The following is a 10,210-nucleotide window of genomic DNA, read 5'->3' as shown; positions in this document are numbered from 1 at the left end:
GACAGAGTAGAGAGGGTGTCAGCAGTAAGGTTGGGTGTCAGTAGTAAGTTTGTGTTGACGTCACTGATTATTTTACCTCTGATCCGTCAGAACAATAACCCACAAAAAACATCTGTTGAGCATCTGCCTTCACTCGGTCAGAATTTGGTCAGTAAACCATCAGTATTTCTAATGCCGAAAAAAAACAGGAGTGGATCCAAAACAGAGATGATATGTGAACGTAATATTTGCATGTCTTCTGTGTTTTGTACCCACTCCTGCTTTTGGCTACCAAATCACAAGGCAATTCTTTTTTTTTTTTAATGGGGGAGAAAAAGCTATGTTTATTTAACAAATAAAACATTAATTTAACACACCTAAAATACAACACAGAAGGGGCAAAAGCACAAGATTTAGAGAAACGAGAGAAAAGAGAAATTGGGAAAAAAAGTGCTAATGGATTAACGACCAGTGTCGGGCTGACCACGATGGTAATACATATTGATCATGAAATGTATGGGGTTATGGCTGAGAACTGGAGGACAGTCCAGCAAACACGCCGACTCCAGGTCATTCCAACAGTGCAGGCTACGCAATCACAGCTGAAAGGTAACTGGTCGGTACAGGCAACACGAGAAAATCTTCATAAATAAGCCTTAGTATGTGCAGGTCTCAGAGCCTCTGTAACAGAACGGTAATACGCACTATAACATGTATTAAGCACTGCAGGGATCATGTCTAAGACATGTAAGAGTCGTCCATGTGTTCAATATTGGATGTTATTGATGGCCAGCTCCGTGATGAATCCCAGCACTCGGATTAGGTAGTTCTTACTGAGGAACTTCACTTTTCCTTCACAAAAGCTGCTGATGCCACAGATGCCGTCATCTTGACGAGCTGGGTTGCTGATAAGTGGATTCAAAAGTGTCTGAAGAACTAATAGTTAGGACATTGGAATAAATTGTCCACTTCCTCCAATGTGAACTCGTCCTTTGATTTATATACAGTACAGACCAAAAGTTTGGACACACCTTCTCATTCAAAGGGTTTTCTTTATTTTCATGACTATGAAAATTGTAGATTCACACTGAAGGCATCAAAACTATGAATTAACACATGTGGAATTATATACATAACAAACAAGTGTGAAATAACTGAAAATATGTCATATTCTAGGTTCTTCAAAGTAGCCACCTTTTGCTTTGATTACTGCTTTGCACACTTTTGGTATTCTCTTGATGAGCTTCAAGAGGTAGTCCCCTGAAATGGTTTTCACTTCACAGGTGTGCCCTGTCAGGTTTAATAAGTGGCATTTATTGCCTTATAAATGGGGTTGGGACCATCAGTTGCGTTGAGGAGAAGTCAGGTGGATACACAGCTGATAGTCCTACTGAATAGACTGTTAGAATTTGTATTATGGCAAGAAAAAAGCAGCTAAGTAAAGAGAAACTAGTGGCCATCATTACTTTAAGATATGAAGGTCAGTCAGTCAGCCGAAAAATTGGGAAAACTTTGAAAGTAAGGGCTATTTTACCATGAAGGAGAGTGATGGGGTGCTGCGCCAGATGACCTGGCCTCCACAGTCACCGGACCTGAACCCAATCGAGATGGTTTGGGGTGAGCTGGACCGCAGAGTGAACGCAAAAGGGCCAACAAGTGCTAAGCATCTCTGGGAACTCCTTCAAGACTATTGGAAGACCATTTCAGGGGACTACCTCTTGAAGCTCATCAAGAGAATGCCAAGAGTGTGCAAAGCAGTAATCCAAGCAAAAGGTGGCTACTTTGAAGAACCTAGAATATGACATATTTTCAGTTGTTTCACACTTGTTTGTTATGTATATAATTCCACATGTGTTAATTCATAGTTTTGATGCCTTCATAGTCATGAAAATAAAGAAAACTCTTTGAATGAGAAGGTGTGTCCAAACTTTTGGTCTGTACTGTATATCATTCCATAAAGTCTTGAAGTCCTCTGTGTTGATGGCATAAGAAATGTCCATGCGAGGTTCAATGGGTACAGAGAAAACAAGCTCTGTGGCAGATAATGATCCAGACACGTCATACCCGGTCAACATCGCTGCTAGCCATGTAAGGTCCTGAGAACTGATCACCAGCTACCGAAACAACAGTCAAAGTTTCTTTGGAACCACGTCCCTACGATAGCCATGAGCGCCTCGGAGCTATTATACAGGAAGAGTGGGAGGCAAGTAAATGTCTTTGGCAACACCTCCAATAGATCGTTCTATGTGTACATCCCGCAGAACCAACCTGTCCACACAATCCAGTCCTCTGTGCTTGCCTTGGTGAGTGGAGGCTTCGATGAAATCTGTATGAGCCAGTGGATCTCTGTCCTTTCCTTTGAGTCCATGTAAGCAGGAACATTTTGCTTATAGGTTCAGCTCTGAGCCCACTTTAATGGTAAGACGCTTCTGCTTCTCGGCAGCTATGGGGGCAGACAGGTCCTTGGAATACTCTTTCATTCTGGTGTATGAGAAATTATACATCGGTGTCATGCTGTACAGAGTCCATTGTTTTTGAAGGAGCAAAGCAGCCTGTGCCGGACCAAGAGTTTTCTACAAGGCGGAGCACTGCGGGATTTCTCTTTTAGACATGCTTCGCAATGCAGACCATCGACGTGCAGAGGTCAAGCTTCCAGGAGGATACCTCGAGCTGTGAAAATTACTGCTCCCATCGGTTGTTGTTTGTATATCCTTGCGATAATGATGTTACCGTTAAATGACTGTAAACAGAGATCTTCACAGGCAAATGTATCAAACTCTGCAGCCATCCTTCTAGGTGCCACGTCTTCAGTCCCCGGACCAGCCAGATTTACCAGCATCTGTTCCAGGACATGAAGCAGTGGAATGATATTGTTCATCCCGTAGTCCCAGCGACTGACAAATAACTTGGCCTCCTCAAAGGGCCTGAGCAAACGGCAGGTGTCACGCATGAGCTGCCACTGGCTGACATCAAAGTTACACAGGGGAGTACTCCTGTCCGCTTGGATCATCAAGAAATCGTTTATGGACTTCCTCTGTTTGTATAGTCGGTACAACATATGGAGGGTGGAATTCAAACGAGTGGAAACATTGCATATCACCCGGTGTTGGGGGATGCCGTTCTGCCGCTGCAGGTCAAGGAGGGTGTGTTTTGTGGTGTACGAGTGGCTGAAGTGCATGCAAGGTTTCCTGGTCATTGTTAGGATGTCTTGCAGATGGGTTGAAGACTTCAGGAACCGCTTGACGACCAGATTAAACACATGTGCCATGCAGGGCGCTTGGCTCAGCCCTCCTTGATGTAGCGCCGACACCATGTTCTTCCCGTTGTCGGTCACCATGGTTCCGATTTTCAGTTGTCGCGGGGAAAGCCAGGATTCGATTTCTTGCTGAAGGACTCAGAGCAGTTCCTTCCCTGTGTGACTCAGTTCGCCCAGGCAAACCAGGTAAAGAATAGAATAAGAGTGATGAGAAGGGTCGCACATGGCTTGCATACACTACATGCATCCAACATAATTATTGGATCTCTACATGAAAATAATGTATTTGGTGTAAATCACGCGAGGGGCATAGTTGGAGACATTTACTTCACAAGGGATACAAAGCAGTGGAGTTTGCTTTGAAATTAAAAACTTCACCACTGCGTAATTCAGCCAAAAACAGCAAAAGGAGGTGTACAGTCACCCATCAATTTTCCTCCAAAAAAGCCAGTTTCACATAACTAATTTCATCACTACGTAATTTGGTCCATACTGCAAAAGGAGGTGTACAATCACCCATACATTTTCCAAAAAAAAAAGCCAGTGTCACTGGTGATGAGCGGCAGGGGCAATATTCGAATTTGCGATATTTCAAAAATATTTTGTAGAATATTCTGCATATATTCGTGAATTAGCGAATTCGAGATTATATTCTTGATTACGAAAATAGGCAATGTGTTTTTTGCGTAACGTGCCCGAAATACCAGCGTGGGGTAGGCAACTTTTCTATTGGTTGCTAGGGATGTTGCTAAGCTGTGACAAAGCCTTCTCATTGGCCCACAAGCTAGAAGAAGGGAGTGATGATCACCTGATGTGTAATGTAATGTGTTTAAAAAAAACAACTTATATTCGTCATTACGAATATATAGCACTATATTCTAAATATTTGTGAATTCTCGAAGTGCCGATATTCACGATAAAAATTAGATTTTCGAATATGCACGCACATAAAAAATTTCACCAATAAGTATTTTGGTCCATACCGCAAAAAGAGGTGTACAATCACCCATACATTTTCCCAAAGAAAGCCTGTATCACATAAAGATTTTCACCACTAAGTAGTTTGGTCCATACTGTAAAAAGAGGTGTACAATCACCCATATATTTTCCGAAAGAAAGCCAGTGTCACATAAAAAATTTCACCAATAAGTAATTTGGTCCATACCGAAAAAGGAGTTGTACAATCACCCATAAATTTTCCCAAAGAAAGCCTGTATCACATAAAGATTTTCACCACTAAGTAGTTTGGTCCATACTGTAAAAAGAGGTGTACAATCACCCATACATTTTCCCAAAGAAAGCCTGTATCACATAAAGATTTTCACCACTAAGTAGTTTGGTCCATACTGTAAAAAGAGGTGTACAATCACACATATATTTTCCGAAAGAAAGCCAGTGTCACATAAAAAATTTCACCAATAAGTAATTTGGTCCATACCGAAAAAGGAGTTGTACAATCACCCATAAATTTTCCGAAATAAAGCCTGTATCACACAAAGAATTTCACCACTAAGTAGTTCGGTCCATACTGAAAAAGAAGTTGTACAATGACCCATAGAGATGTCGCGAACATAAAATTTTCCGTTCGCGAACGGCGAACGGGAATTTTTGCAAATGTTCGCGAACGGGCGAACCGGGCGTGTCGCCATTGACTTCAATAGGCAGGCGAATTTTAAAGCCCACAAGGACTCTTTCTAGCCACAGTAGTGATGGAAAACTTGTTTCAAGGGGACTAACACCTGGACTGTGGCATGCCGGAGGGGGATCCATGGCAAAACTCCATGGAAATTACATAGTTGACGCAGAGTTGGGTTTTAATCCATAAAGGGCATAAATCACCTAAGAATCCTAAATTTTTTTGAACAAAGTGGTTTAAAACATCCAGTGTGTGTATACGATCAGGTATGATGTTGTATCGATCAGGTAGTGTAAGGGTTACGCCCGCTTCACAGACATTGACAGACCAAACTCCCCTTTTAATGGACCGCAAAAAAACGCAAACAGTCCATTTGCCCAACCGCAAACTCCCCATTTGCACAAGGTTGGATACCAAGCTAGCCATGTCCCGTTGATGTCATTGAAGGTTTCTTCCTCCACCCAGCCACGTACAACACCAAGGGTCCCCGAAAGGTGAATTGAATTGATTTTTCAAACGGGGAGATGGTTAAAAAAAACTCTGGCTCCCTGCCCTTTGTTTGAATCCACGGTCACTGCGTCTGCGCCGTGCAATTTACTCTCACACCCGATATGAGTGTTATTTTCTGTAGTTCTCTTCTCATCAGTTTAATCCCTGTTACGTCCCCAATCTGGGGTTCATTTATTGAATTGATTTTTCGAACGGGGAGATGGTTAAAAAAACGCTGACTCCCTCCCCTTTGTTTTAATCCACGGTCACTGCGTCTGCGCCATGCAATTTACTGTCACACCCGATATGAGTGCTATTTTCTGTAGTACTATTCTCATCAGTTTAATCCCTGTTACATCCCATATCAGGGATTGCATTTTGTGAAAAAAAATTTAGGCCGGGTACCTTTGACTGCCTTCACAGTGACAGACCAAACTCTGATACACCAAACTGAATTGATTTTCGGAACCGGGAGATGGAAAAAGCAGCTTGGTCGGTCCTCTTACTCCCAAGTTGGGGCACTGCGCGTGCACAGAGCAATGTGCTGTGACACTCTAATTGAGTGGTGTCTTAACTAGTACTATTCCTATCAGTTTAATCCCTGTTACGTCCTCTATCCGGGGACGTGTGTTGAATTGATTAACCATTGTCGAATTAACGAACCATTACGACATCCTGAAATAATTTAGTTCTGAGCTCTGTACTTGCTTTGTATTGGAATTGATGGGGATTTTTTAAATTGTCTGCATTATTTCTTGTAAATTTTCTTTATTTTAAGAAAATGTCTGCATTATTTCTAATAAACTATTAAGAGACTTTATCATGATTTTTTTATTTTATGTATTAAAAACCCATACAACTTAGGCTACTTTCACACTAGCGTTCAGAGAGCATCCGTCTGGTGTCTGCACAGACGGATCCTCTCCTATAATGCAGACGTTTGGATCCGTTCAGAACGGATCCGTCTGCATTATAGTTTAGAAAAAATTCAGACGGATCCGTCCAGACTTTACATTGAAAGTCAATGGGGGACGGATCTGTTTGAAAATTGAGCCATATTGTGTCAACTTCAAACGGATCCGTCCCCATTGACTTACATTGTAAGTCTGGACGGATCCGTTTGCCTCCGCACGGCCAGGCGGACACCCGAACGCTGCAAGCAGCGTTCGGGTGTCCGCCTGCTGAGCGGAGGCTGAACACTGCCAGACTGATGCATTCTGAGCGGATCCGCATCCACTCAGAATGCATTGGGGCTGGACGGATGCGTTCGGGGCCGCTTGTGAGACCCTTCAAACGGAGCTCACAAGCGGAGCCCCGACGCTAGTGTGAAAGTAGCCTTAAAAAAAAAAAAATAATAATAATTTATGTTTTTTCTATGAAAAATTATCCAGCCGATCGCTTTTGGTCTGATCATAATGAAGCAACGGCCTTATCATCTGGGGTGTGGCAACATTGCCATTGCCAACACACTCATAGAGGTGATCGCTTCATTGTGATACGCAAGCGCCTTCACCACGACAAGGTAATGATCACGAAGGGGAGTTGACACATGTATGTGCCTTTTTTTTTGTTTTGTTTTTGCAGCCACAGTGCAGCACCAGAGGCCAGAAAAATTAGGCATGTACACATGCCTGAAAAATAATGGTATTGTTGCAGCCGCTGTTGTAGCAGCGGCCGGAAAAATTGATGTTTTCCAGGCAGGTGACTAAAACATTGCGGCTTGAACCCTAGTTGGTGGCGGAGAATTCACGCAAGTCATCCGGTATGCAGACATTAAATACAGCAGCGTGGGGACCATTTTGAGGCCAAGGCATGTCATCAGGCCTTTTGTTAGTCAAACGTATCCCCCACTGTCAGTCCCTTCAGGATCCATGCCTCATTCATCTTAATGAAGGTGAGGTAATCAACACTTTTTTGACCGAGGCGATTTCTCTTATCAGTGTCAATGCCTCCTGCTGCAGTGAAGGTCCTTTCTGACAGGACACTTGAAGCGGGGCAGGCCAGAAGTTCTATCGCAAACTGGGATAGCTCAGGCCACAGGTCAAGCCTGCACACCCAGTAGTCAAGGGGTTCATCGCTCCTCAGAGTGTCGATATCTGCAGTTAAGGCGAGGTAGTCAGCTACCTGTCGGTCGAGTCGTTCTCTGAGGGTGGACCCCTGAAGGGCCGTGGCGATGCAGAGGACTTAAAAAGCTCTTCATGTCCTCCATCAACATCACGTCTGTAAAGTGTCCTGTCCTTGCCGGCGTGGTCGTGGGAGGAGGAGGATTACTTTTACCTCTTCCCCTGTTAGATTCCCGTTGTGCTGTGACATCCCCTTATAAGCTGTGTAAAGCATATTTTTATGTTTGGTTTTGAACTGCTGCATCCTTTCCGACTTTCGGTAATTTAGTAACATTTCCGCCACTTTCTGCTTATTAGTGTTGAGCGCGAATATTCGAATTTCAAATTTTTTTCTCGAATATAGCAATTTCGAGACTTCGCGAATATTTAGAATATAGTTCCAAATATTCTCGAAAGCGAATATTCATTTTTTTTTTTTCAAAAAAAAAAAAAATCGTACGATTTATTTAATCGTACGATTTTTTTTTTCCCTGTATAAGGCAACGTTCCTATGACTATGGCTAGGCTAATAATCGTATGATTAAATTAATCGTACAATTATTTTTTTTTCCTGTATAAGGTAAAGTTCCTATGACTATGGCTAGGCTAATATGTGTATTTTACGAAATTTCTTAATATTGCTCTAACTTCATCTTTTAGAATATTCGTAACATTCTAAAAGACGGAGTTAGAGCAATATTACGAATATTCTAAAAGACGAAGTTAGAGCAATATTAAGAAATTTCGTAAAATACACATATTAGCCTAGCCATAGTCATAGGAACGTTGCCTTATACAGGGAAAAAAAATAAAAAAATCGTATGATTAAATTAATCGTACGATTTTTTTTTGGATTTTTTTTTTTTCCTGTATAAGGCAAAGTTCCTATGACTATGGCTAGGCTAATATGTGTATTTTACGAAATTTCTTAATATTGCTCTAACTTCGTCTTTTAGAATATTCGTAACATTCTAAAAGACGGAGTTAGAGCAATATTACGAATATTCTAAAAGACGGAGTTAGAGCAATATTAAGAAATTTCGTAAAATACACATTTTAGCCTAGCCATAGTCATAGGAACGTTGCCTTATACAGGAAAAAAAATAAAAAATAAAATCGTACGATTAAAAAAAATCGTACGATTAATTTAATCGCATATTATTTGCGAAAAATAAAATAATTCCGAATATTCGATTCCGACGAAAATAATACAAATATTCATTTGAATATTCGCGAAATATCGCGAAATCGAATATGGCACCTCCCGCTCATCACTACTGCTTATACCGGGGGTCTAGTAGCGTGGCCACTCAGTACAGGTCGTTCTCCTTCATCCTTTTAATACGAGGGTCCCTCAACAGACATGACAGCATGAAAGACCCCATTTGCACAAGGTTGGATGCCGAGCTACTCATTTCCCGTTCCTCGTCCTCACTGATGTCATCTATGGTCTGTTCTTCCCCCCAGCCACGTACAACACCACGGGTCCCAGATAGGTGACAACAACGAGCACCCTGGGATGCCTGCTGTGGTTGGTCTTCCTCCTCCTCAAAGCCGCATTCCTCCTCTGACTCCTCTTCCTCATACTCCTCTTCCAGCATTGCCGCAGGTCCGGCAAGCGATGATGACAAGGCTGTTTCTGGTGGTGATGGTGACCACAACTCTTCCTCTTCACGCTCATCTACAGCCTGATCCAGCACTCTTCGCAGGGCATGCTCCAGGAAGAAAACAAATGGGATGAGGTCGCTGATGGTGCCTTTCGGTGCGACTGACTAGGTTTGTCACCTCCTCAAAAGGACGCATGAGCCTACAGGCATTGCGCATGAGCGTCCAGTAACGTGGCAAAAAAAATTCCAGCTCCGCAGAGGCTGTCCTAGCACCCCGGTCATACAAATACTCGTTGACGGCTTTTTCTTGTTGGAGCAGGCAGTCGAACATTAGGAGTGTTGAATTCCAACGTGTCGGGCTGTCGCAAATCAAGCGCCTCACTGGCATGTTGTTTGGCCGCTGGATATCTGAAAAGTGCGCCATGGCCGTGTAGGAATGCCTGAAATGGCCACACACCTTCCTGGCCTGCTTGAGGATGTCCTGTAAGCCTGGGTACTTAGACACAAAGCGTTGTACGATGAGATTCAACACATGTGCCATGCACGGCACATGTGACAACTTGCCCAAATTCAATGCCGCCAACAAATTGCTTCCATTGTCACACACCACTTTGCCGATCTCCAGTTGGTGCGGGGTCAGCCACTGATCCACCTGTGCGTTCAGGGCGGACAGGAGTGCTTGTCCGGTGTGGCTCTCTGCTTTCAGGCAAGTCAACCCCAAGACAGCGTTGGATTCAGTTGATGTGCAGCCAGACGCCGCAGCAGAAGAGGACTCATCCGAGGAGGTTATCGAAGAGGATGGAGTAGGAGGAGTAGGGGAGGTGGCAGTAGGCCTGCCTGCAAGTCGTGGCGGTGTCACCAACTCCGCTGCAGAGCCACGCATTCCATGCTTGGCAGCCGTCAGCAGGTTGACCCAATGCGCAGTGTAGGTGATATACCTGCCCTGACCGTGCTTTGCAGACCAGGTATCAGTGGTCAAATATACCCTTGCCCCAACACTGTATGCCAGAGATGCCATGACTTCCTTTTCAATTTCAGAGTAGAGGTTTGGGATTGCCTTTTTTGAAAAAAAATATTTCGTCCAGGTACCTTCCACTGTGGTGTCCCAATAGCGACAAATTTTTTGAAGGCCTCAGACTCC

At 43.3% G+C, this 10,210-nt stretch overlaps 1 pseudogene; it reads right to left on the bottom strand.

Annotated features, from left to right (window-relative positions):
• Positions 1-745: 745 nt before the first annotated feature.
• Positions 746-2,591, bottom strand: LOC120987963 (annotated as a pseudogene).
• Positions 2,592-10,210: the final 7,619 nt, after the last annotated feature.

The sequence above is a fragment of the Bufo bufo genome, chromosome 1 (assembly GCF_905171765.1).
Source record: "Bufo bufo chromosome 1, aBufBuf1.1, whole genome shotgun sequence".
Taxonomy (NCBI): domain Eukaryota; kingdom Metazoa; phylum Chordata; class Amphibia; order Anura; family Bufonidae; genus Bufo; species Bufo bufo.
Note: the sequence above shows the minus strand (reverse complement) of the source record. Positions and strands in the feature narration are given on the sequence as shown.